This window comes from Crocodylus siamensis, chromosome 10 (genome assembly GCF_052110815.1).
Source record: "Crocodylus siamensis isolate JL-2025a chromosome 10, ASM5211081v1, whole genome shotgun sequence".
Lineage (NCBI taxonomy): Eukaryota > Metazoa > Chordata > Crocodylia > Crocodylidae > Crocodylus > Crocodylus siamensis.
The window spans coordinates 36,208,826-36,234,941 of record NC_143404.1 but is presented as its reverse complement, the minus strand read 5'-3'; the positions used below and the strand labels follow the sequence as shown (position 1 = coordinate 36,234,941).

The 26,116-nt window shown below is 46.0% G+C and overlaps 1 long non-coding RNA gene across 4 annotated transcripts in view; it reads right to left on the bottom strand.

The window, feature by feature from the left end:
* Positions 1-1,360: 1,360 nt before the first annotated feature.
* Positions 1,361-26,116, bottom strand: part of LOC149856423 (uncharacterized) — a 60,317-nt gene continuing 35,561 nt past the window's right edge. Inside the window, exons 1-6 of one of the 4 annotated variants that reach the window (XR_016444477.1) lie at positions 20,614-20,752; positions 16,274-16,673; positions 11,389-11,724; positions 9,475-9,714; positions 5,598-5,810; positions 1,361-4,574 (exon numbers count right to left, since the gene is read on the bottom strand). This is a non-coding gene — a long non-coding RNA (uncharacterized LOC149856423). Of the gene's footprint in view, positions 4,575-5,597; positions 5,811-9,474; positions 9,715-11,388; positions 11,725-16,273; positions 16,674-20,613; positions 20,753-26,116 lie in introns of those variants that run through there. The other 3 variants (XR_016444478.1, XR_016444480.1, XR_016444479.1) reach the window with 3 other exon arrangements.

The window sequence follows — 26,116 nt, the reverse complement described above, 5'->3', positions numbered from 1 at the left end:
AGAAAATTAATTATTATCTTCCCATGGCTTCCTGTCAAAGATGACAAGGTACCAGTGGCAGCAGGACCCAGAAGGAACCAGTAGCAGACAATAGAACCAAGGCCTACCTGGCCCCACCTCACCCCCAGCCCCCAACTGGAAATCTCTGCCTAGCAGAATCTTATGGCTTGGTGATAAGGGCCCCAGGGCTGTTCCCCGCCTCCCTCTGCCCAAGAAGGAAACTCAGGCAAGAATGGGTGGGGAGAGGGTCAGTATTGCTGACACAGCAGGAGCCAGCCTGGCCCAGCTGCCACCATGCGCTCCTACTGTGCGGTGTGGTCCCAGCCCTGCAACCAGGAACTGTGTGCTGCCTGAGTGGCGGGGGGGTGCAGCAAGTGGGCAGGAGGGTGGTGATAGTGAGCAGGGAAGGAAGGAAAGTAGCAGGGGAAAGACAGCAGTGGCAGGTGAGGTGGGGGAATGGCCGTGGGCGGAAGCACAGGGGCCAGGGCCGGTGGCAGCAGGAGCCAGCTGGGACCTGAGGGGTCCAAGTTGACTCCTGCTGCGTTCTGCAGTCCCAGCGTTGCAGCTGGGAACCATGTACTGATGGAAGCGGCCTGGCTGGGCCAGCAAGCACTGTGCCCCACTGCACAGTTCCAGGCTGCAATGCCTGGACCCATGCAGTGTGTCATAGAGCTGGTTGGCCCGGCCCAGCAGCTCTGTTCCCGTGCCATCAAGGTGAGGAGGGATGGGTCAGGCTGGCTTTGTGCAGGTCCCGATATTGCAGCAGGGAGCAGTGCCATGCTGTGTGGCATGGAGCCAGCCAGGCACCTCCCAGCAGCATGCTGTTCCTGGCGGCGTGGCACTGAGTTGACTTGACCTGGCCTGTCCCATTCCCTCCAGGCACCATGCAGTTCCTAGCTGCAATGCCAGGACCCGTGCAGTGTGACATGGAGCCAGCCAGCCAGCCCAGCCCAGCCCTGTGGCATGTGATTTCTGGCTGTAATGCCGAGACCCACACGGAGCCAGCCCAACCCAATGGCGCACTAGTTCCAGGAGCCATGAGGAATCCCACACCATCAGGCTGGGCCAGCTCATGGAGTTCCTGGCACTCTAGTTGAGAACTACACATGGAGGCACATAGCCAGAGACCTGCAAGCCCCACTTTACAACCAGGAACTGCATGGTGCCATCCCCCACATCCACACACATGGACACACATACACAGAACCCCCCACGATCACCTACCTACACCCTACATACACACACAGCAACCCAAAAAAACCTCATAACCACCCAGCCATATCCTCCACACTCGTCCACATGCTCCCTCCTAGTATCTCCCACCCCAGCGTACAAGAATAAGACTTCAGTTTGAGCTATTATACAATCACCTATATTTACACAACAAAACACACACAAATCATGACAAAATATTTTTGAAATTAAATATATTATTGCAATTGTGTGATTTTTGGTGTACAATTTAGGTTTTTTTCAGTTGGAAGATGGTAACCTCCCCTCCCAAAAGGAGTACTTTTGGGGCAAGGGGAGGGACATCCAGGGGTAAAAGTCAGGGGTTAGGGGCAGGACTTCCAGCCCCAAGATGGTGACCAGGGGGCAGGGTACCTGATAAGGGGCAAGGCTACCCTTGCGGCCCTCGGTAACTCACCAAAACTCATTAAGTGGCTCTCCAGCCAAAATAATTTCCTGCCTCTGCTTTAAGTTAACCGTTATCTGAACTGACACCTGTGATTAGGCTGGGCTGAAATGGGGGATGGCATTTGGTTGGAGTCAGACACTGCTTTAAAGATTTGGCGAGTTAGGCAGTGCAGCGGGGTGCAAGCCCTTCTTGGTCATTTTTGCCCAACAGCTTTTTATCTGCTTGCCTGATTCGCTGAGCACAAAGCTTTCAAAAAAGTCTCAATTCCCTGCATTCCTTGATTTTCAGATCCACTTGTTATGCTGCCGCCAAAAATTGCAAACCAGATAGGAAGCCTGTTAACAATGCCCAGAGAGATAGGATCATCAGCACCATCAGTACCTGCGCAGTGTGGTTGCGCAAGATTGCATGACATCATGTCTGTGGCTGAGTGTCATCTGGGCAATGCAGCAGGAGGCATTCCTGGGAATAGAAGGGCAGTCCAGCTCAGAAACGTAGAAAACAGTATTACTTATCTGCAGTGAAAATTGTTGATTATTGATTATCACTTGTTTGTCATTTTAAACATTGTAATGTTTGCCAATTGTTATTGCTTGTTATAAAAGTTGTTGTAATAAAAGTTGTTGTTATGAAAATCATTGATTATTTCTTGTGGTTTTAAAAGTTGAAGAGTATTGCTTGTTGATTACCGTTACCTTCTAAATGCTGTGACATTTGGTAATTTATGTAAATTATGCTCAATACATCAGTAATGGTTAGCTATGTAAATACATTTTTCCATTTTCTTTTCTTTCAATGTGGGCCATTAAGAGGTCATCAAGCCAGGCTCCCTGGTTTCGTTCTCATCACTGCCAAATCAACAGCTGTTGACAGAGGCACCAGTAGAGAGGGTTGTAAAACTTGTGAAACTGGAAAAAAATGGTAAATCCCCATCCAGAACCAACTGCCCTTGGAAGCACTCCAGGGCACCCCCTCTAGGTGGCCAAGCAGTTCTTCATTCCTGGATGGGACCAGGGGCAGATTATGGGGTGACGGTGACATTGTCAGTAAGGGCTGGCTGCTGCCATTGCAGGAGCACCCATGGGTCTGATTGTGGGGTGAGCTTGTGCAATCATGACCAGTGTGGCAGCCAGAACAAGGGAAAAAAAATTATGAAGCATGAAGGCTACAGGCTGCAGTCCTGTGAGAGAGCAGGTGCCATTTGCTCTGAAGGACAAATGAAAGTGCTCCAGGGCTCCCCCTTTAGGTGCCCAGGCAGTTCTTCATTTCTGGATGGAACCAGGGGCAGATTATAGGGTGACAGTGCCATTGTCACCCTGGCCAGGACATTGTCGGGGTGGGGGGAGGAAGGGAAGTGTGCAGGTGTCCGTGCAGATGAGCAGAAGATTGATTCATGTTGGGTTGGCTGGACTGCAACACTTGGCATCTGAAAAAACACATTACACACAAGTACCTAAAATTTGCAGGTATCCTCTTTCTCTCCTATCTGCAAATTGAAGTGGCATCTGGTGGATTCACTCTGTCCTTGAGTGAATTTCAGTTTACATGTGACGGATCCATAGATACATTGTTTTAATTCATGTTGATCCAAACTAAAATACATCAGGATGTGTTTTATTTTGAATCACAAAGAGGACATTTAAATCACAAAAAACTCATATGTTTAACTGTAAAGCAGTTAAATTGCAAAAGAAGGCAATTTTGGTTACATGTACAAGTGCTCTTTGATGTTTAGGTAGAAACCACTTGTCTTGCATAATTGGCCATGATCACTATTGGAGATTAATTTTGGCTCAAATGCAGGTTGTTTAGGAACAAAACGAGTTCTCCATCCTTATGCATAAACTATTTCAATGAAAGCTCTTAAATGTCAATAAATCCTCTAAACTTGATTCTTTCTGGGTAGTTTCTTCAATACAAGTATGACTGTACTGGGTGCAGAGTAGTTCCATTAAAAATGCAACTTGCTAGAAAGAGCATAACTGACCACTTCAGTTTGATTACTTAAAGTGAATGAAATGGAAAAGGGGAACACACAATTAGTCAAAATAAACTATGCCTTCCAAATGCTTTGTTTAGGAAGTGATAATGAGATAAATAAGGAAGGGACATAGGCCTGGCAAGGAACACCTGGGTCACTGAGACTCACCCCCTATTCTCACAAGTGATCACATCCCTATAAACTTCATAAACTTGTCAGGTTCTATCCTATCTTTCTTGCTTCCACTGATACTATGGAAAGCTATTCCAGAAACTCTCTCTTCCGCTCAAAAACTTTCCAATGTTCAGACTAAATTTTAGTGATGGCCAGGTCATACCAGTTTGTTCTTTTTCTGACAGTCTCAGAGCTTTGCCCCTCCTGATTTATTTAGGGAAAGCAGTCATCTTTCCTCTCCCAATCTTTGGTTGTTAGTCTAAACAAATCAACCCTTTTTTAGTCACTATTCCCTGATCGAACTAGTAGCCATTCTCTGTATGTGTTCCAGTTCTATGTAAAGATATCAGATGGCATCTTCCAAACTATTCCAGTGACATAGGACCAAGAGTCCCACTCTAAAGCTATGGGACTTACATTCCAAAGTCACTTAGCTAGGGTTTTCAAGAGCACCTGTGATTTTTACATCCTGGCCCAAATTAAAGTCCTCTATCCAGCTGAAATCCAGGACTAAGTTTTGTAAGTTACAATGACAGTTTAAACAGACAGAAGAGGTTTATAGCCAATGACGTAACATGGAAATATTGCACAAGATTAGTTATTAAAACTGTTATAGTTACAGTTAATGAGTGAGGAATAGCTTGCAGAGGGGCTCGGGAAAAATCAGCATGGCTCTTGATACAGAACTGCTTTTCTTGTGCCTGCTTCCGGTTACTGTCTGTTTCCCACATTCTTCTGCAGGCTTGCCACACCTTCTCCTCTGCCACATCTTCCTCCTACCTATTTGTCAGAATTTAGAGATCGAATTAGTTCAGATTTGCTGTTTCCGCGCTAATATGTTAAATCATTCCTTTCATAGAGATCAGCAGGAGTCCAATCTTTCTTGCGAAAGGATTTACTGCCTCTGGCCAGATACTGCTTCAGCCCTCTTCCATTAGTTTTGTGATGCAAAAGCAAGTATAACACTGGTATATGTAGGAATCGAGTTTTTCGCAGGCACTGGGCTGTGCCTGGGTGATGTGGAGAATGAAAGGAGCCAGGTGGGGATCCAGCTGGGAAAGTAGGCTTTTTAGAGTGTAGGTAGTTGGGTGGGACTCCTGGCAGCTTTGAGGATGTGGCTGGGATTTGAATCAGTCCAGGGGTTGGGAGGGGGAGGGGGTAGGAGGAGGTGTGAGGAGCAGAGAGGGAGAGTATACAAAACAATGCAAAGCCAGTCTTGCTTTCCCTACCTGGGTCTTCTGCAAAATATAGATCCAAGGGCGCCAAAGGGCTGGGCTCTAACTCTCAGCCCATGGAAGGAAGGGTTCACAGTGTTTACTTCTGTTAGCACTACTTGCATTTTGGATCTTATTTACTTACAAGGTAACAGGCTTTTATTTAAATCCACGTAAATTGCATTATTACATGGGGCTCTATGGGTATCCCTTCTTTTAAACAAAATAGTGTGTTGGAGTAAGGTTGCAATGATAAGTAGTTCTAAAGTGGAATATGCTGAAGTTAGGATTGTGCCCCTGCCCCACTCCCTCCTTCACTGCTGTGCATGTGCCCCTCCCCACCCCTGCTGCAGCTGCCGGAAGCCCATGGCTGGGCTGACTTGTGGCCCTACCGCTGCCCCATGCTTGCGCTGGGGCTAAGCCCTGTTAGTCCCCCATTTTGCTGCCTATGAGAAGCACTAATATTCATCTTCGTTATTTGTACTTGTTGGCAAAACCTGCATGGTAACCATGATTCAAACTCCATCCTCAACACAGCTCTGTGGGTCAAACTGCACCATTTTGTTTTGTCAAAGCATTTGCAATTTACCTCATTTGTTTTTTCCTTCAGCTTCTGCACCAACAAACTTTTGAAGAAATGCCTTGTACCACTGGCCGGTTGGGGTTGTGGGCCTCAAGTCAATCTGTATGAATTCTGAGGGCTCAGTAGATTGAGGCAGTTCCACTAAAAGAGTTCTCTCTTTCCCTTGAGGTAATTTCCTTTCATGACAGGTAGGACAGGAAAATGTTCAGTCTTTAACCTCTGTAATTAAAAAAAAAGAAAACAGGTCTGATGTGCAGTTCAGCATCTGCAGGAAGCCTCCTGCTTTGTGAACATGAGAGCACTGTGCTGTTATTTGAAAGCTTCCTAGCAAGACAAACCTGTTACCCTCATACAGCAGCAAGCTGGTGGTCAGATCAGGAGTTAATAGTTCTTCAGCTCCACTGAACCTCTCCAGCCTGGGCCTCCTTTGGCAGATTTGCTGGCACATCAAGAATAACTGAGGATTCTGATTTGTTCGAGTCCAGTCTAAGTCTGTTCTCACTGCCCTCATGTGGCTGAGAGCATCTACAACTAGTTTGCTTTCCAAGTTTATAATGAACTGTAAAGGCCTATTCAGACATGGCCAGTTGTGAATCACTGTGGTCTGTGTACACTGGCAGCATCTACACGAGATGCTGACTGCGCAGCTGTTACTGCACAGTCATTTAGTACTTGCAGCCACTGCTCAGTAACATCACTATACAGATTTTTGGTGACACTGACTGGCAGTAGCTCGTTACGACTGTGCAATAGCTTGTAACTACTGTGCAGTAGTTTTGTGCCACACAATGCTCCTATGCAGGAGTAACAATCTCCTGTGCAATAGTAACGAGTTCTTGTGCAGTAGTAACAAGCTACTGCATGGTCAGCATCTTGTGTGGACACAGCCACTGTGTATACCAAGTAGAGTTGGAAAATTAGGCTTGAGGGCCCCCAGAATAACCAGACACTCCAATTTTGTACTGAATACTTGATTTTCTCTCTCATTTCATTTTCATCTCTGAATCTATGTAGTCTGTGCCTACTAAGCTTGATCTGTTCAAGTGCAAATCCAACAGATACTTTGAAACATCACAGATTTCCACAAATGGGCAGGCTGGATTTAGGTATGTAAGTACAACTTAGTTCAGATGTCCTTCCCTCAGTTGTTCAAGAGCTTTTGGAGTTCTGCTGTCCAAAATGATCTCTCCTTATCTGGTACAACTGGTTATACAACTCTGTAGAATCTGTAGAAGCTTACAAACTGCTGTACCTTCTTTTGGTGGTTTGTTGAACTTTCCAGTCTCTTTATAGGTACTTGGGGCTGATGTTCCAACCTATCTCACAATAGCTCCAAATTCTATAACCATTTCTGCGCCTAAATAGCATTTACCGAGCTGCATCAGTGCCATTTTTGGCACTTATACACAGTTCCTGATTCTTTTACCTGTGCAGTACGGGTACATAAGCATCTGCATGGCTACTGTGCATGTTCAGCAGACTACGTGCTGGTCTAGTAGGTATGTGGCTGCGCGGAAACATCCTAACTATTCTCCGTCCTTTTTATCCTTTTGAAGCAGCTGGCCACCACTAACCTGTTAAAGCACTCTGCTGGGAAGCCTGAGAGCATGAATGGCACCTGCCCTGGCAGCTGGCGGGGCATGGTTGCGCTGGTGGGAGCCCAGTGGTGGGAAGACGCTGCTGGAGCTGTTGGCAGGGGGTGGCAGTGCACAGAGGCGATCAGGGACCGCCCACAGATGCTGCCAGCAGTGCCAGCGGTGGGGTGGCAAGTGGCAACTGAATGTGGTGCCTTTTTGCAGGGAGTGCACTGCCACGTGTAGGGGGTGCACATGCACCCATGTGCATCCGCTATGCATTGCTTCTGCTTGCAAGATACAGATTCAAACGCCTTCTGGGTTGGTGGGACCTACAATATGCATCTCCTGATTCTTAGACAAGTACCCCAACTACTCCGTTGGCAGGATTAAAACACAAGGAGATCCTTCTTCCGTTTGTCTCCAGGATTCATGCCTAGTTATATGTGTAAATAGATGTGTAGGTGTCTGGATAATGCATAGCCTCCTGAGCATGCTTAGGATGCATATAGACACTTACCTGCATGGGTAATAGAACTGCAACCTGAGTATAAGAGCCATTTAGGCACATAAAACATAATAGAATTCTGCCTTGTGTTTTTCAGGAAGGTGAGTGAATTCCTTACAACTGGGGAAATGTCAAGTTTAAACTCTGGTTCCTTCAACAGCTTTACAGTCCTTTCCATTCCTCCCATCTGCTCCTGACACATTTTATGGAAATAAATGAAGTATGAACAGCACGTGCCCCCAGTGGCTGGGGGGACATGGCAGCAACAGGAACAGGGCAGTGGTGAGTGGGGAGCTCTCGCAGACGCCACCGGCACTGTCAGTGGCAGGGAGGGGAGGGCTGGTGAGCACTGGCCACGGGTTAGCAGCCACCCGCAGGTGCTGCCAGCAGCAGTGGCGGCAGCCAGGGGTGATCATAGACCACCTACAGACCATGGTGAGTGGTGACTGCCGGTAGGCGCTGCCAACAGTGTCGGCGGCGCCTTTTTGTAAGGGGTGCACTGCCATGCGCAAAGGGTACATGTGTACCTGCATGCACCCTCTACGTGTTGCCCCTGAAATGAAGCCTTCTAAATACTTAAGGATGTCCTCAGTTCTCAAAACTTGGGCAAGATTATTTACTACTTGCTGGAATATGCCCAAGTGTATGTGTGACACCAAAAGATATCCTGCAGTTGCTTACCAGTCTGCAGGGGACCACATGACCAGCTTGATCTTTCAGTGCCATAATTTGATGGTATCCAAGTAACAATTCAAAACTACTAATATATGTTGCTATTAACATTTTATCCAGGTATCTGCAATATTACTAGTTATTACTCTTTATTTGTTGTTAATTTTTAAAAAACTAACAGCTATTCTGAACTATCAGCGACTTAACTTTCCTGTAGTCAAAGCTTATACCATAGCACAGGGGCAGGCAATTATTTTTGGCGGAGGGCCACTTACTGAGTTTTGGCAAGCCATCGAAGGGCACATGTCAGACAGCCAGGGGCAGATAAGTATTAATTTTCCAAATTTTTTAGGGGTCCCACAGGCCATACGGAATGGCCTGGCGGGCTGCATCTGGCCCATGGGCCGCATTTTGCCCACCCCTGCCATAGCGTGTGTTTTCTTGCAGGCTTTCTAACAGTTGGACAGTTATGGATGTCCAAAGTGAGCTAGATTGCACCATAGGACCAGTCTCCACCACCCAATTTAGCTTCTTTTTCTTTGCTACTTGATATTCCAGGAACATTTGACATGGGAGAACACTTCCTAGTTTATGCACAATCCAGTGCTTCACTGTATCACATCTCCCAAGCTCCTCATTATCCTTGCAGAACATGTTAGTGTACCATAAGAACAACTGCTTTAATCACTAACTTTCTTTTCCTTCTCTGATTAAGTTTAAGTCAAGCCCCAGCTCTTTTGCTGACCGGATGCCTTCATAACCCTAACACTGGTCTCTGTGAGTAGCTTTGAGACACCAGCTGCAGTGGGCACTCTTCCCATAATCTGATTTTTCTCTAGGTGCACCTTCTGGTCAGTTCTATTACTTTATTTTCCTGCTTGCAACACACACCTTTTTATCCAAAGATCAGCCCCCCAAAATTGGGGTGCATATAGTAAGGAGGGAAACTAATCTTCCATCTGGGATAGAAACATCTTACTTTGATTCCTGCTTTGCTTTGCAGCAGCTATGGCATTACTATTCAGGCAGCTGAGAGAGTCAATTGACTTGAATGGCTCATTGTCTTCACTCTACAGGTGTTAATGATCATTTCTCTATTTTAATGGTTTTGATGTTCCAATATACAAACCAAGTTTTCTTAGGGAAATGTTGGTGTCTGCTAGCTGCTTTTGGTCTCTGTCCTCCTGTTTCACAGTTCTGGAGACTCCTTAGCTCTTTCCGAATCACAGATCCACCCATGCAGACCAGTCTTCAGCAGCTAGAGTTTCAGCTTCAGTTAAGCAGTAAAGGGAGGGTGAGTCAGATGACGATTAGGTTCTGTCCCTGTTTTTTGCAGCCATAAAAATCTGTTCTTTTTCTTTGGTTCCACCTTTGAAAAATGAAGTGCATATTATATTCCAGGGCATGTTGTATGCAAGAAAGTACAGCAATTGCTCTTTCCCAGAGGTCATTCTTTATTTAGTCTAAAACAGAGTTTTGGAAACCAGTAATCCTGCCTGGATGTTTGTGATGCCAAAGAATCCTTATAGATTCACTGCAACAGTTCTTCTCTGTAGGGATATTATTGCATGATGACATGGTTTCACCACAAGTTTATTACAATTTACCTCTGTCAATTGATGCAGGCACCTTTAGGTGGGGGCATGACAAGCCAAGATGGCACCTGGGGCAATCTGAGGAAGAGTGTGTGTATGTGTGTGTGGGGGGGGAGAGGTGACTAGGGGGACATATGGTTTTGAGTGCAGAGGGTAGGTGCAGGGCATGTGTCCATGATTTGGGGTGGGGGCAGAAGCAGTAGCTTTACCAACACTGGGAACTTCTAAACAGTCCTGGCTGAGCTGTTGCTGCTGCATGCTCTCCCCAACCCAGCTTTGTTGCTCTTAAAGCAATAGCAGTTGGGAACTCTTTTTAAAGTTCCTGGTCTGGTGATACTGCCAGAGCACAGACTCCATGGGGACAGAGGGCAACTCTGGTGCCCTTTCTAACTTGGCATCTAGTTACGCTAATGCCTGTAATGCCTCAATGGTCACCATGCTCCCACCCGCACCCTACACATGTCCAGAACGGCTATCTGGAATATTGGCTAGGAACGTATTTGTTCTGTTAACACCCAAAGAGTTCTTGTGATCACCCTCAGATTAAATCTACTGCCAGAACACCAACACGAGAAATACTGGTCACTATTAACACAGTGTGGCACCCCCTGAGTGGGGGAAGCTGCGTGAAAAGAGTCCAAGTCCAAAGGGGAGTTGTCTTCCTCCAGTAGTCTGTAGGGTTTATTAACAGTTACTGATTAAACTTTTGCAGTGCTAGTTTTCTAACCATTTAGCATTGGCTGTTTTCTGTGTCTCAAGCTATTTTAGATCCTTAATTCCACACCACTGTGGTCTTCTAGATATCAGTGTCTATAGACGTATAGTAACAAGTCTCTGGGTATTTCTTCACGTGCTGTTCTAGTAGTTGATAGTGGTGGCCTAATTGCACCTGCAGATTCTGCTTTCTAAGGTGTGACCCCTCTGCTCGGGCAGTTCTGCCACCACTGGCCCTTTTTTTCCATGCTGCCTGAAAATATAATCTTGCACAGGACCAATTCAGAAAATGGTCTCTCACATCTGACCTCTAGGACACTTGTGAATAGCTCTCATCTTGGCATACCCTATTTCTCTAGCCACATCACTAGTAATATTTTGAAGTACATCAGCTATAAAGGAGTCACCCTGAGGATTAAATTAAGAGCCAATATGTTTAAGGAGACCTGCCTCTACATGTGAAAATCTGATCCACACTTTTCTCCAGTATGTTTTTCTCCTTCACCTGTGAGTTATGAAGTTTTCCTACTAAATCACTTATAAATGGAGTTTTCATGTAGAATTCTCACATGGCTGCCAGTGGGCTTATTGCTGTCTCCCCAGTCCTTGGTCCATGTTTAAGCGCAAGCAGCTTCTGTTTCACTGCAGGCCCTGTCTGATCAGGGTGCTTCAGGGAAAGCCCTATCAAAAAGCCCCCTCAGTTCATATCAATAACTATATAAGAGTTCTCTTACCTGCTGGCTCCTGGCTTGTCTTTCTTTTCAGTCTTTCAGAATACTTAATCTGCCCTCACAACAGCTGTTTAGTATTTGTGGAAATATCTCAAGCCCTAGGATCTGCACTGGAAGCTTTGGCATCACCATCCAAAAGCAATGCAAGATGCTGGGCTGCGTTCTGGTCAGTCTGCATGTTCGCAGCGAGTGAGATCTCGGAATGGCGTGTGCTCATTGAGCCTTGCTTCAGTTCCATGGTGAGTACCTTTCTTCTCGGGCAATGGTGCTTTCACATCTTAAAACCACTACCACCAGCTGAAACACTCACTTAATGAAATGGAAGGGTTCACTGGGGCACTGCAATTGATAACAGTATATAAAATGGCAATTTAGTGTTAGGTGAGAGCACAAACACCACCTGCTGGTAGAGGCACAGGTTGCACTGATCATCACTGGATCTGCAGGTTTCAGACCAGCGTGTAGAAGGAAAGCTGTTGTTCCTAAGCCTGTCCACCCAGTGGAGTCCTGATCACAGAGCTGGAGAGACTTCCACAAGAGTTGAGGAAGGGTGTGGGGGGAGTATACTATTAGATCTGAGAGAATGACCAGTTTTTCAGGTATAAGATGGATTACAATTTTAAAGAGAAATTCTTTTAAGTCTACCTGAAAGGAAATATTTTCCCCCCACTGAAATGGGAAAAACAACAGTAATATTTAAAAAAAACTTAAATTTAGATCCATTTTGAAAAGAGGTTATTTCAATAAAAGCATTGAGTTAAAAACAGTAAAACAAAGTTCTGACATTGAATTAAAAATAGTTTGGCAAGCACCTTTTCAATAAATTCAGCATGAACCTGCAAATAGATTTATTTTACTCAAATCTTCAGTTTTTGGTGAATAAAGTATTTGATTTAAAATCTCTAGTTCTAACTAGTAGGCTGTGCAAATAGGGAAGTATTCGATTTGGATTTAGATTCGGCCAATTTGGAGGACAGTGATTTGATTTGAAGATTCAATTCAGCTGAATCAGCTTCAGAAGATCTGGGGCTGATTCAGAGAGATTCGGTGATTTGGATCGGCTGGGGAGAGGCAGGCACAGCCGGGCAGCTGCAGGTTCTTTTGCGGCTCCTCCGGCTGTGCCGGCCTCTCCCTGGGTGGGGGAAGCTGCAGGAGAAGCCCCCATGGCTGCCCTGCCAGGCCCCATCTCCTGCCCAGCCCCAGCCTAGTCCCAGCACTTAAACAAAAAAACCCAAAAAACCTCTGTACTTACTGGCAGCAGGAGCAGTGATTGGGGCCTCAGGGTGCTCATGGCAGCGCCTGCCCCCCCGCACAGCATGGAGTAGTGGGGAGCAGTGGGGATTGCCCCCCCCCCGCTTGGCACCAGTTGCGCCATGACATGGGTACAGCGCATTCCCGCAGGCTGCTGCGCACTGTCTGGGAGCTGGGGCCATGTGCTGTTGGGCTCTGGCTGGCTGCTGGAGCTGCCCCAGCTCCCAGTGCCCTGCCAAGCTCTGCTGCACCTGCATGATGCGACAAATGCCGCCTGGGTGCTGCATGGGGGGGCTCTGCCATGAATGCCCAGAGGCCCCAGTTGCCACTCCTGCAGCTGGTGACTGTGGAGCTTTAGAAAACCAAACCAAAATAACAACAACAAAAATCCCCGTACTTTTTGGCTCTGGAAGTGGTGATTGGGACCTCTGGCGCTCATGGCAGAGCCCCACCATGCAGCGTGGGGAAGTAGGAGGCAGCAGGGATCATCCCCCCCCCTTGGCACTGTGTGCTGTCTAGGAACTGGGGCCTCATGGTGCTGGGCTCCAGCTGACACGTGGAGATGCCCCAGCTCCCAGACAGCGCGTGGCACCCTGCCAAGCAGCGCTGCACCTGCGCTATGGGGCAGCTGCTGCATGGATGCCAAGCTGCCTTGCCTGACCCCATTCCCTGCACCCCACTGTCCCACACTGCATAGGGGTGGGGCAGAGCGGGGAGGAGGGGGGCTCTGCCACAAGCCCTCAGAGGCCCCAGTCGCCGCTTCCAGATCTGGTGAGTGTGGGGCTTTTTTTCCTTTTTTTTTTAAAAGTTCGGGGAGGCTGGGGATGAGTGGGGGATGGGGCCAGGCAAGGCAGCCATGGGGGCTTCTCCCACAGCTCCTCTTCTTTACAATGAGCATTACTGCAGACCATAATTTTTCACATTCTCATAAGATACTGTAACAATGAAGAAAGAGTTGCTACTTTATAAACATCATAAGATTTTCTACATATACTAAAACTACTCAGCAGAAAGGTTTTAATTATTTGGAGCTATTGTTATTCTTTTTAACTTTTAAGGCATCTACACTTAAAATTCTACTCATTCTTATATATATAGCTCTGCAGTTTCAGAAGAGACTAGTGATTTTAGCTGCCTCATTTTGGGGGTTGCCAACAGGAGGTGCCTTAAATGGATTTGTTTTCAGAGTGCATGTACTCAGCACTTTCTGAAAGATAAGTTGCTCAAGGTGTGTCTCATGTCATGATACATATCTAAAAACCAAGGCACCTTAATTCAGTATTCTCTTGTGAAAATTTACACCATACTTCCTCTCACATCAGATGTGCTTACTTTACAAATATATTTAGAAGAAAATTCTTCAGGGAAAAAGCGACACTGATCCCCAGGTAGTCTTTGCTAGTATTACTTTTTTAGCACATTCTGAATGTGTAATTCGGAAATGTCAGTGTTCAGACATTTTTTTGAAACTCACTATAAATGTAGGGTTTGCTTAGTGTCCTGCAGTAGTTGCCAGTATTTGGATGCTTTACAGGAATATGGAAATAATGTGCTATGTCCAATTTTGGTTATCATGGAGCTGATCATAAATCCCCAATTCTCTGGCTGGCTCAGCACCAAAGTGTGGGCAGTGAGTCATCTTCTGTCACTTCTGATGGGGTTCCACAACTTCTGTGTTGTGTAAAAATCAGCTACTTAAAAGAAGTATGACATGCTGGTAGTTTTATTTTGTAGGACTCCCTTCCACTAGATACCATGAAAGCCCAGAGCTTAATGGAATTTAAAAAAAAAGATTAGGTGTATATACAGACAAAGATATTCATAGATCATCCACTCCTACATTACACAGGGTAAAATATATGTTGTCATCGATGCACATTCCTCATTGAATAAGCCACCAATTTGCTCCATGACATTAGGAACAAGCCACCTATCTTGGCTATGTTACTTACTAATGTGAGAGGAACAGGATACTGAGCTAGGAGGGCCCATTCATCTTTTCTGGCATGGTGATTCCTACATTCCCAAGTGGAAGTGCTGTGGCTAATATATAGAACTCCTGTCTTAAGACATTTTAATTTGAATTCTAGGTTCTCACTGACCTATCTTCAAAAGACCACCCCCCCAATACGTAAATAGTGATGTAAGCAAATTAGTGTAGATACAGTTTAAGCAGGGCATGGCCTAGATGACCTCTTGAGAGGTCCTCTTCCAGCCATATCTTCTATGATTCTGCGTTCACACAGATTAACATGTATGAAAAAGAAAAATGGGTCTATACCAAGCCATTATTTAATGTTGACTAATCAAGGTTATTGAATTTAAACATTCCTGTCATGGTATCTTTCATCAAAAAAAAATCACTGTTTCCTACAGAGCCCCCAGACCATAAATTCTTTGAAGTATACTTTGCATCATCAGGTTTTGGAGAGGTAAATCATATTCACCTATGGCAAGTCATTTTGCATTCACTTAATGCCCTGGGGACATATCTTTAGCTGATGTAAAATGTCATAGCTCCACTAAAGTTAACATAGTTCAGTACAGCTTTGGCAATTTAACAACAGCTGAAAATCATCACTGTAGTTCATAGAGATGCATATACATGGGTCAGCTAATGCAGCTATATAGAAATACACAGGGCACTACATACAGCGTAGAATGGAGTTATGAGAATGTGAAGGAGATCAGAAGCATTAATACTGTGCATACATTATTAAGTTATTTATTTATCATTTCCCTCCCCCACAATTCCAGGATGAGAGAAAAACAGAGCCTTGTAAGACGTCATAATTCACGAGTCAGATCTGACCAAAATAACCTCCTGCAGTGTCTGTGGGGTGCAGAACATTTTGGAAGCAGCTTTGTAACATGATTATCTTTCCCAGAACAAAATCAGTATTTCAGGGGATTGGTTCAAAGTGTCCCTAACCCTTATTCCATTGGTTTATGCTTAGATCATCCTTTCACTTTCACTTGTTTCTACTTCAGGCCTTTCACTGATTCTTAGTATAAGCAGCAACACTCCTCAAGCTAGAAAAAAAGCAATGCCCTACTCTTGGGGGGGATCTAGGGTTTTGAAAAGTGGGGTGCAGATGGTATAGTGCATCATCCCATAAAACACATATTTCTTCCCCTCTCCCCTGCATGGATCTGCCCCTGGCCCGATTCCATCAATGCCTCCTGAATGTTCTTTATGTGAATAGGCAGACAAGATTCTTTGGGTAAATCTGATATCTTTTATTAGACCAACTAAATAGTTGGATGTTTTTTTCTTAGCAAGCTTTTGGGTTTAAAAACCCTTCGTCAGGCTAAGGAAGCATCTGCAATTGGTGTGTGCTCTTCCTGGAATATAGGCTCTTTCTGGAAGAGCACACACCAACTGCAGATGCTTCCTCAGCCTGATGAACTGTTTTTAAACCCAAAAAAGTTTGCTAAGAATTTTTTCCCCAACTATTTAATTGGTCTAATAAAAGATATCAGAGTTACCCAAAGAGCCTTGTCTGCCTATGTCCTTAGACCAACACGCCTACAACCTGCACCCCTGCTGTATGTGAATATGCTCCCATACAGAACATGTTTGATTCTCTGCAGACTAGCATTCTTCATATCAAAATAAGCCTCCAGACCTTCTTACCTGTTGAGTTAGTTTTGTTGGCAAGGACAGAATAAAGGTACATCCAAGTGTATGCTGAATGAGGCAGATGACTGGCGGTAGGAAAGAGCACGTGGATCAGGAAAAATGATGCTCTTTTGCTGCTGCTGGACTGAGAAGGCAGTTGGAACAGGATCCATTGCTACAAGGGTTTGACTTGCCTTGTGGAGGCTTGTCATGGCTGGAGCAGGAGTGACCTTATATTTGCTGTCCTTAGGTGATTATTCAAGAGCTCCAGTTTCAGTGATTCTCTGCTGGGGCTGAAGGGGCCACTGAGTTCCTCAGTGGAGAGAACAGTCGTTTTTGGGGCTGAAGGGCTGTTTCCCATGTACCTTCAGTAAATATCTAGGAGAAAGATGATCAGTTCCCAGTCTTGCTGTTCCTGGAAAAAAATGGCAGAGTGCTTAAATTATGAGTGGCACTGCTGCCTGAAGTAAGCCCTGGGAGTGACTCGGCAGCAGCCTACTGCAGGCAGCCCCAGCAGTACCTCAGTGATAGGTGCAGTGTTTTTTCCCTGCCTGATCCATTAGCATTCTTTCTTTTCTAGCATGAAGAGTCTTGCTGCTTATCCTGAGAAGGAGTGAGAGGCCTGTAGGTAGGAGCAATCCTTTACCATCAAGGACCAGACTTGAAGCAGATGAGCTGCACCCCTGAGAATGTAATAAAGACACACCGTGCTTTCTGCACAGGACTGCAGCCCAGGGGAGCTTTTCCTTCCACCATTTTCCAGCTCTAGAGCTGGGGGGGGGGAACCTCAGTGCTGTGTCTCATTATTCCAAACCTTGGCAAGGACCCAGTTGCAGTATTTTACTACCAACTTCACTCTATTGCTGTGAACTTGAAAGGATTTTCCCAAGTAATGATTTATTTTTAGAATAGGAATTAAAATACATGAACACAGGAGGAGGAGCTGGGTGCCTAGAGGAGCAGGTAGGCTGTGTAATGATAAGACGCTGTCCTGCCACAGTGACTCCAAGGTGACCCAGCCCCCTCATACTGAGGAGAGATTTGAACTTACCTTTTGGTCTTCTTGTGAGGGGGGAGCTGAAGAAGTGGAAAGGGTAGACAGATTATCAACAGAACCTTTCACATTCTCATGAATGAATCATCTTGGTTACCTACGTTTCCTATTAAATAAGAATTAAAGTAGCCCTTTCACGGGGCAGAGCATTAAGTCTGAAGATTAAAGTAAGCTACTAAATCTAAAAGAAAGTATGGGCCAGAGACGATAAAAACCAAACAAATATAAGTTAACATCAGATACACTGGAGAAAACGGGGGAGGGGAGGGGAGAAGAGCAGAACAACTATCGGGATGGGACTAGTAGGCTAAACTAGCTGATAACAAGGACTTGGGCACAGCCAAAGGAAAGCTGATAATTTGAGTGGCAGTCCTATTTAGAGAGGGAGAGCAGGGAAGAGCCTGCCAAATGATTCTTGACAAGTCCAGAGATATATATATGAGAATGCAACTGGCAAGGAAAAGCCAAGAAGCTGAAGAAAGAATGCTGTCTTATGGAACATGGCCATCCAGTGCAGATGATGCAGAGCTACACCTGGGTAGGCCAGAGTCCACTGTTCTATTTTTTATATCTGGGATCCAATGTTTCCACATCAGCCTTGGTTGAAGAAGCCCTGCACAGTGCATAAGTTGGTTGCGTGCCCGGAGGAAACTCTTTAGGGGTAAATGTAAAGGTAAACATTAGGGGTAGTCCTTCCTTGTGATCTGAAACCCCTTTCAGGGATGCTCATTTCATTCCATGCAAAAAGCACAGAGATGGTTAGTTGTGTTAGTCTGAAGTCAGGCAGAAGGTAGGTCAGGGTGGCACCTTTGAGTCTAAATGGTTCAGAGAGATATGACCTTTCATAGGCAATGACTTACGGCTGCAGTCATCTGAAGAAGTAAATTGTTTCCTACAAAAGTTTATGCTTCTGAACCAGTCAGTTCCCAAGGTGCCACCCTTCCCTACCTTCTGCCATTCTATGCATATAAAAATGGGGTGGGTTATGGGTAAATAATGGGTAACCTCAGAGACATGTATTTAAGTCTTTTCCTCATGAAAGAGGCACTTAGCTGCCTCTCAAGCCTTACTAGACAGGAAAAACCTGGCAGTCCACACAATGGTATTCCTATTAATGCACAATCAGGTACTCATGTCCAGGGGTGGATCCCGAATTTCCTAAAAGGGGGTGTGGAAGCAGCACCCCACATTGCAGGGATATCTGCACCACCATGCTCCCAGCAGCCTCCTCCTTACCAGTACTGACACTGTGGAATCCTCCAGGGACTTTTCTAAGTCTCTAAAGCAAATTAAAATTTCCTTTCCCTTTCCTGCATGAAGGTCCATCTCCCCTCCTCCTCTTCCGCCCCTCCCCACGTGCTGCTGTGGCTTTCCCCACCATATCAGGGGAAGATGGGCTGTGCAGGGGCTGAGCTCAGCTGGGGATAGGGACCAGAGAGAGACAGTGGGGAAGAGGAGGGGGTTTTCCTTTCCTGTGACTGCTCTAGGGGGACTGGGGAGGGAGGTGAAACTACTCTCCCATTGTGCTGTTGCTGCTCTCCCCACCCCACTTTGAATCCAGTCTCCATGCAGCCCAGCTTATGGACAGAAGTGGTTCTGGAGCTTCCCCTGCCCCTGGGACAGTAGGGAAAGCAGCAATGGCAGATTGGCCAGAGGGAGATGGGGAGGGGGTGGGTCTCTGAGCACCAAGGGAAAGGGAGGGGTTCACCTGCTTTAGGGACTTAAAATAAGTTTTTGGAGGTTCTCATGGTGTGGTCCAATCCAAAAGGACTGGGTTTCCACTGGAACCCTTCTAGATCCACCCCTGTCCATGTCTTCTGTGGTCTTGTTCATCACTTCTTACCTTGAACATGTGCAGCCAGCATGCCATATCTGTTTTGTGCAGTCCGCCATATGGCACTATCAGAAGCCTTCATTCATAGTCATAGTATTTCCTGATCCCAGCACCAGAGCCAATGCATTGTGGCTTACTGGGTGGCATCTATCCATGTGCTTCGCTGAGAAATGGAGTAATTAGATCCTCAGTAGAGCATCACCATCTACACATGCGTTGGTATTAGGACACAATAAACTCCACTGTAAGATGGTACTGTCCCTGACAGTACTATCTTACAGCAGAGTACTTGCATGCACTGAAACACAAGTGTAGACAGTGATGGGGGTGGGCTGGGGCACAAGGGTGCTGAAGTGCAGGGGCTGCCTTCTGCCTAACCCTGCACTTCAGCACCTTGTGTCCCAGCCCCTCCACCCCTCGACGCTGCCATCTGGAACCTGGGGCTGACCCCCCAGATCCTCTGCCAGCCTGGGTGCAGTTAATCCAAAGTGCCGTGCCTGGGTGCAGTTAACTCTGGCATGAATTGCACCAGAGTTTATTGCTCCACCTTAATGGCACATGAAGATGCACACAGTGAGAAGTATTTCTTTTTGGGAGAAACACTTTCAATTTGTACTTTTGCTGTTTAATCTAAAAATATGTCAGGCAGCAACCAGAGCTTTAAATCCCACCAGTGCAGTGACAGCATAGAAGGGGCTGGTCCAACTGGGTGCATCTACAAGAGACGCTTACTGCAGTTGACTAATTAGCTCCGCAGTAAAGCATCACCATCTACATAAACAGTGCTATTAGGCCCAAGTAAACTAATTAACTCCACCATAGGACAGCACTGCCCAATACAAGTACTATTCTATGATGGAGTGTAACAAGGTGCCATCACCGGGGCATTTGAAAATGCCTGGATGCACCCCAGAGTCCTTTTTTCTTATTTCAATTTGCTTCTGGAAACAGACTCCCCTTTACTCATCTGCCATGACTTGTTGTTACCTTGAGTTCTTAAAAGGGAAGCTGCCCCAGAGCTTGTCAGACCCATTCTTGGCTCTCAAACACCGGGAAGTGATGAGCTCCTGCCTTAAAGGCTATTTGCACTACTCCGACCTTCCCTTATCATGCCCCATGCCTCACAGGTGTTGTCTGCATCTTCTGCACATTTTGTTCGGGGCCTCAGCTAATGCAGCTTCTGCCCCCCTTTATGTAGCTAAGCCTTCCAGCTCAGACCCACTATGCTGGACCTGGCTTTGAGACACTAACTTCAATCAATCTGCTTTGGGCCCCTGGCCCTGTATAGCTGTGCCCCCTGTAGCACCAGGCTCTTTGGCCCCCTGTAGCTGCTCCCCTGTGGGTGCTAATGAGGTCTCCACCTCCCCTTCAGCCTCCACCACAAACCACCAGACTAAACTACTACATAAATAGTAAGTCCCTGGCCTATAACAAAGAAAAGTGAATGGGGGTAGTTAGCCTTCTTACCTATGGGCTCCACATCTCTGAGTCCCCACTGCCAGTTCCTCTCACTTGTAGGGCTGCTTCAACTTTGCTTGGAGCCTTTCAGAGACTACCCTCTGTCTCAGCCTGGGCTCGAGCTCAGACCAGGGCTTATATAGCTCTGGCCTGGGCTCTCTCACAGACATGTGACAGTCCCAGTCAGCTGACCAGCCTGCACGGCTTAGCCTTTAAACCCTGCTCTGCTGGCAGCCTGTGCTCTGAAGACTCAAGTCTTAAAGGGGCCACTCTGCTTCCTAGTAACAGGGCTAAGATTTCCTGTTACCTGGAATTATTTACTCTGCTGTAACACAGGTGTAGATCAGTGTTTCCCAACCTTTTTTGCCCCATGGCACACTTACCTAAATAAAAAATCACCATAGCATACTGGATGCAGGGGGGTGGGGGTGGCACACAGCCAGCCAAATGACATTTTGAGCTGGAGCCATGCTCCCTATCTGTCTGTGTTCACAGCAGCAGCAGGCGGGGGGCATAGCTCCAGCCAGGCAGGGGGTGTGGCTCTAGCCCAAAATGCCGCAGCACACCTGGACATGCCTAATGGTACACCAGTCTGCCACAGCACGCTGGTTGTGAAACACTGGTGTAGATGATGACTGGGGCAGCCTGGGACAAAAGGGTTCTACAGGGTGAGGCTGCCTGTTGGCTAGTTCCCACACTGTGACACCCTAATGCCCCAGGCAGCCACTCCACAGCATGCTGAGCTGGGGCAGAACAACTCTGCGCTGGCAGGCTGACCCCCCAAACTCCTGCCTTCTGGGACTATGCCGCCCCCGCTCAACATGCTACAGTACCAGGTACACATGAAGACACTGCACCCAGGAGCAATAAATTCCAGCGTGACCTGCACTGGAATTTATTGTGCCAAATTCATTTCATATGTAGATACACCCACTGCATAGTCTGCTTAACTTTCTCTAGCACTTCTCTTTCCAAAAGAAACAAAAGGACATAAGTTAACTTCTGGGAGGAGGTAAGTGACCCTGGTTTGATTTGCGGGTTATGGGTTCTGCAACCTGTTCCTACTGATTGTGTAAATAAAGATACCTTAAGAACTTCAAAATAATAATAAATGATCCTGCCTTTGGCCAGGGGGCTGGACTGGATGATCTCCTGAGGTCTCTTTCTGCTCTGTTTTCCAATGATTCCATTAATGTTTGGTGCATGATACTTAAATAACTTTCAGTGATATAGAAGCCAGACATCGTGACCTTTGTTAATGTGCATCCAGCTGGGTGAGAGATGAATCAGTTTCAGTTCCTAATGATGTTGGGATTTTGGGGGAAAATCAAGTTACCTTTCGGTTTGTCCTTTAATACCTCACGTGTGTGAGATCTACAGAAGCCTTTCAATGAGGAAGAAAAGCCAGAGTGCCTATTCTAAGTCCCAGATATAGGGAGATTGTGGAAAAGCCCCAGCAGTGGCAGTGAAGGTACAAAAAAATTTTAATCATAAGGGTTTGTATCTCAGTTTCAGCATACTTCTTCTGAGACAAAGGTGAAGCCATGAATTGGTGGCTGGCCCTGAGATTAGATGTTATTTTAAATTTACCCTTGCTTGATCAGTATACGAGAAAAATATTGGCATCCTGATATTTTTGAAAAAAATGCAGCTTAATTCCACATTTACAAACTCCTTTGATGAGACAGGGATGTCCAGTTTGTGTCAGACTTGCTTGAGATTTGAGAGGTTGCAAATTTCCTTCATGACTTGCTCTATCTTAGCTTGTTGGACCATATCTACAGCCCCTTGCTTGGGTAACTGCACCCTTCAGTTCTTGCACTGAAGCTTAACTGCTCTCCAGATAACTCCCTCTGCATCTCATAGTGTCACTGATTCTGGATCTGTCACTAGCTTGGGCACCCTTATCCTGTCTAATACCAAGGGGGTTGAGATAGGCCTGCTTGCTCCATTGAGTTCTGAGCGCAGAGCAGGCCTCATTCAACCATTTGCACACACAGTTCCATGGGTCAGTTCTTACCACTGCCCTCTGGTATCTACAATCTTCATTTTCTCCTTCTTAGGATTGAATTCTCTACCATCTATGCATGAAGCACCTCTCCTTCATCTGGTCTTCAGTGCAAACTCCAGTTGGAAACCATTTCTGGTGAAAGAACTATTCCTGATGTTCAGCTTTCTATCCTTAGCTGATTCTCCCACTCTGACTGACAACCTTAATAGTTTGAGAGAGAGAGCAGAGAGTGGTCAGCTGTTGAGATTAAAGGGCTATTTACCTATGTGTTAACTGAGGTCCTACTCCTGTACTCCATAGTGGGATTTACAAACCCTGTCACACTAACAAATGTAGTAAAAGAGAGGATTCAGTCAACTGCTGTGCTCCTATGCTGACTACAGAAGTGCTTTTGCAGCATGGGAGGGGGCCTGGTTTGGATGGGTGGTGACATTGTTATACATGCCAACAAGAGCTTGGCTTGCTTGAGAAGCCATATGGTGGGTTTCAACGCTCGAGATGTGACACCTCTGGGTGACAGACTTTACGTAAGTGTATGATTTTGGTTTCTTCTGTGGGCAGTCTGGGCAGTGGTTTGAAAATTATGTTGCGATGTGTTTCTGGAGGAAATTTCTCATGCTTAATATGAAAATTTCTTTCCATGAAGAGAAAGAGCCACTGATATTTTTGAGATAATATTTTCTTCCTTATTTACAAAATACTTCCCACAGGAGGCATCATAGGGCTATGTGTCATGGAAGGAAAATTACCCTAGCACTAAACCTTTTAGCTAATTCCTTGTTTAGACTTTGTCCTTCTTTGAGATGTTACTGTAATTTCAGTATGTGGAATCATTTATTAAATTTAAAGCAATAGGGATATTTGTTTCCATTTTTGCAAAAGTTAGTCTGGAATTTGAACTTGGGCCCATTACAGGAGTCATACAATGGGAGATAACATGCTTCTCATTAATGTTCATTTTGTCCCCTCTTAAGAGGATTCTATAAAATATGGATGGGAAATTATTTCAGCTGTATAAACTTAAGCCTCCAACTGAAATGAGGCTTTGTTTATATTTTGAATTCAGGCTCCCTTAAGTCATGGCACAAATCATACCCATGGAACAACACCCCTTTGCTTTGCCTTTACAAAATCATCTTGAAGACCACATAGCAGCAACAGAGCAACTCAATTCAGCCATGGTGTGAGAGAAGCTAGATTCAAGTCCCAGACAGGCTCTTACAGGCCTTGGGAAGATGGAGACATCTTCATCTTTTCTACATAATTCTTTGTGCATACTTCACAGCATTGTTTTGTAAGAGGACTAACTAAATGGAGAGCAGTGCTCTAATGTTGAGATATACTGAAAATCTCCCAAAAGTCATTGCAGAGGAGGAACTTTATGCATTTGAGCAGTAGTATGAAGTTACTGCCTACCTGTCATTCCAAAGTACTGCAGAACCTTTGGATTTCCTCCCAAACATTGCACTTGTAGCAACAACAGAAGGAAAAGACATCCTGTTAGCTGATTTGGCTGTTTAAATCACATGCATGTGTGACTGACATGGCTAAATCAGTGCTTTATATTTTATTGCTGCATGTCTCCTCCCGTCCGGGGAGGACTTAACTGTGAAAGTGCCAGATGTGAATAGAGCCACACAAATCCGCTGCATGTCACCATGATCAGCTGCTTCTAGCCACAAAGACATTTTATGTGGCTAGGTATATTCTGTTTGGTGTCTCTGCATTTTTCCTACATCTGGGCCCAATAAAAGGAATAGACACATGGCCATGGCCAGTTGTGGGGAGTGGTCAGGTAAGCACAGCTGAACCAGGCAACAGACAGACAGGTGACCCTAGGGAAATTAGCTACAGTTATATTTAAGACATTGAGATTTGCGTTAGGGAGCAGAGATGTATAGGGCAATGGTTAGATTAGGGACTAGAGAGGCATTGAGTCCTTCTTTCCCACTAGATCTAGGGAAAAGCAAGGAGCAGGAATAGGGTACACCTAGCCAGGAAAGAGTGGGAAGCTGGGAGGGATTCCTGAGGGCACCTAGGGGTGGAAGGGCTCCATGCAAGGGAGCAGGGTGGGAGTTTTGAGGGAGGAGAAGGAGGGGGAGGAAGAAAGTGGGGCTCCAGGGCCAGATGGGAAGGACATGTGCCCCCAAGGCCGTGCCTTCTTATGCAGTGCTCTGCATCCCTTCCCCAGGTTCGCCATGTGCTGGTCCCTGTGTTCTTGAGGAAAACAGGTAGGAGGCCACTGCCAGGCCCTTGCTTGTGGCTACTTAACCCCCTTGAAGCATAGCCCTGTTAGGCCTCTGGCACAGTGACTGTGAAGGCTGCTAGAGGTAGGCAGGGTGCCATATGTCCAATGGTAACCTCCCAGGCAGAGCTCCCTGTCACAGCCTACTTCTCCTCAAGGAGATATGATCTCATCCATCATCTCAGGCCTCTTCACTTCTTTTGGATGGACTCCACAGATCATTAATTGCCCCCACAGAGTTGACCCACTACAATTGACCACAGGTGAACTCAATAGAGGGGTTCTCAAAGAGCAGCTCCCCAGCTAGCTCCCCCGAGTGCTGGGATATAAACTTGATTGTGGCCTGAAGCTCCCCAGGGGAAAAGTTGGGGCAGTAAATAAAGGAGGTGCAGCATGGCCTCTGAACCTCCCCAGAGCTGGCTCAGCTCCCACCATGATCGTGTTGGCCTTGTCAGCAGTGGGCAGTCTGTATGCAAACCCCTTTAAGGGATGTCTGAGTGTGAGGCTGGGCTGTGGACCCATTGAGATCCTTCTGCCTGCTGGAACAAGTCTGTCCTAAAAGTAGGGGGGGTGGAGGGAGGAAGGCAAGGCATGGGTAGTTTGGTTATTTAGAGATGTAGACCCTCACTTAGTTATAGAATGCCAATTTGGTCTAGTCATCCACATGGTTCTTTCTGGTCCTAACTTGGATACCTATGTGGGCAGTATTTACCTGTCTTTGTGCATTTGAGGGGCTACTGGGAGTTTTCAGGCTCTATACATCCTCCTATGTGCAAGCTACTATTATGCATGGAGGTGGGTTGGTAGAACCCAGTCCTGTGAGCCAGATGCATGACCTAGTCTGGACCCTTGGATGCCCACGTGTAGACATGCAAGGCATTCTGTCCTGTGGGCACCTAGACCGGCACCTATGCATGCACAGGGAGCAACAGCATGTCACTTACACTTTAGATGTCGGCATAGCCTTTTTTGGCTCCCCAAACTTTTAGGCATCTATGGGGAATAATAATATGCTTCCCTAGCTATGTATGTGAGATTCATTGCAAATACATCTTAAGCTTATTCCAACATAAAGAAAGTTACAAAGAGAAATAGTCCAGAATAACTGGAGTCAAACCAGAATAAGGACAAAACCCAGAAGCTTTACAGATTTTACAAAATGTTTCAGCTGGAAAAGGTAAGAAAACCTAATAGATAGCTTCTAAGATCAATATTAGAAATTACAACTTGGAAGAAAAATTGTTGGTAAAAAGTTA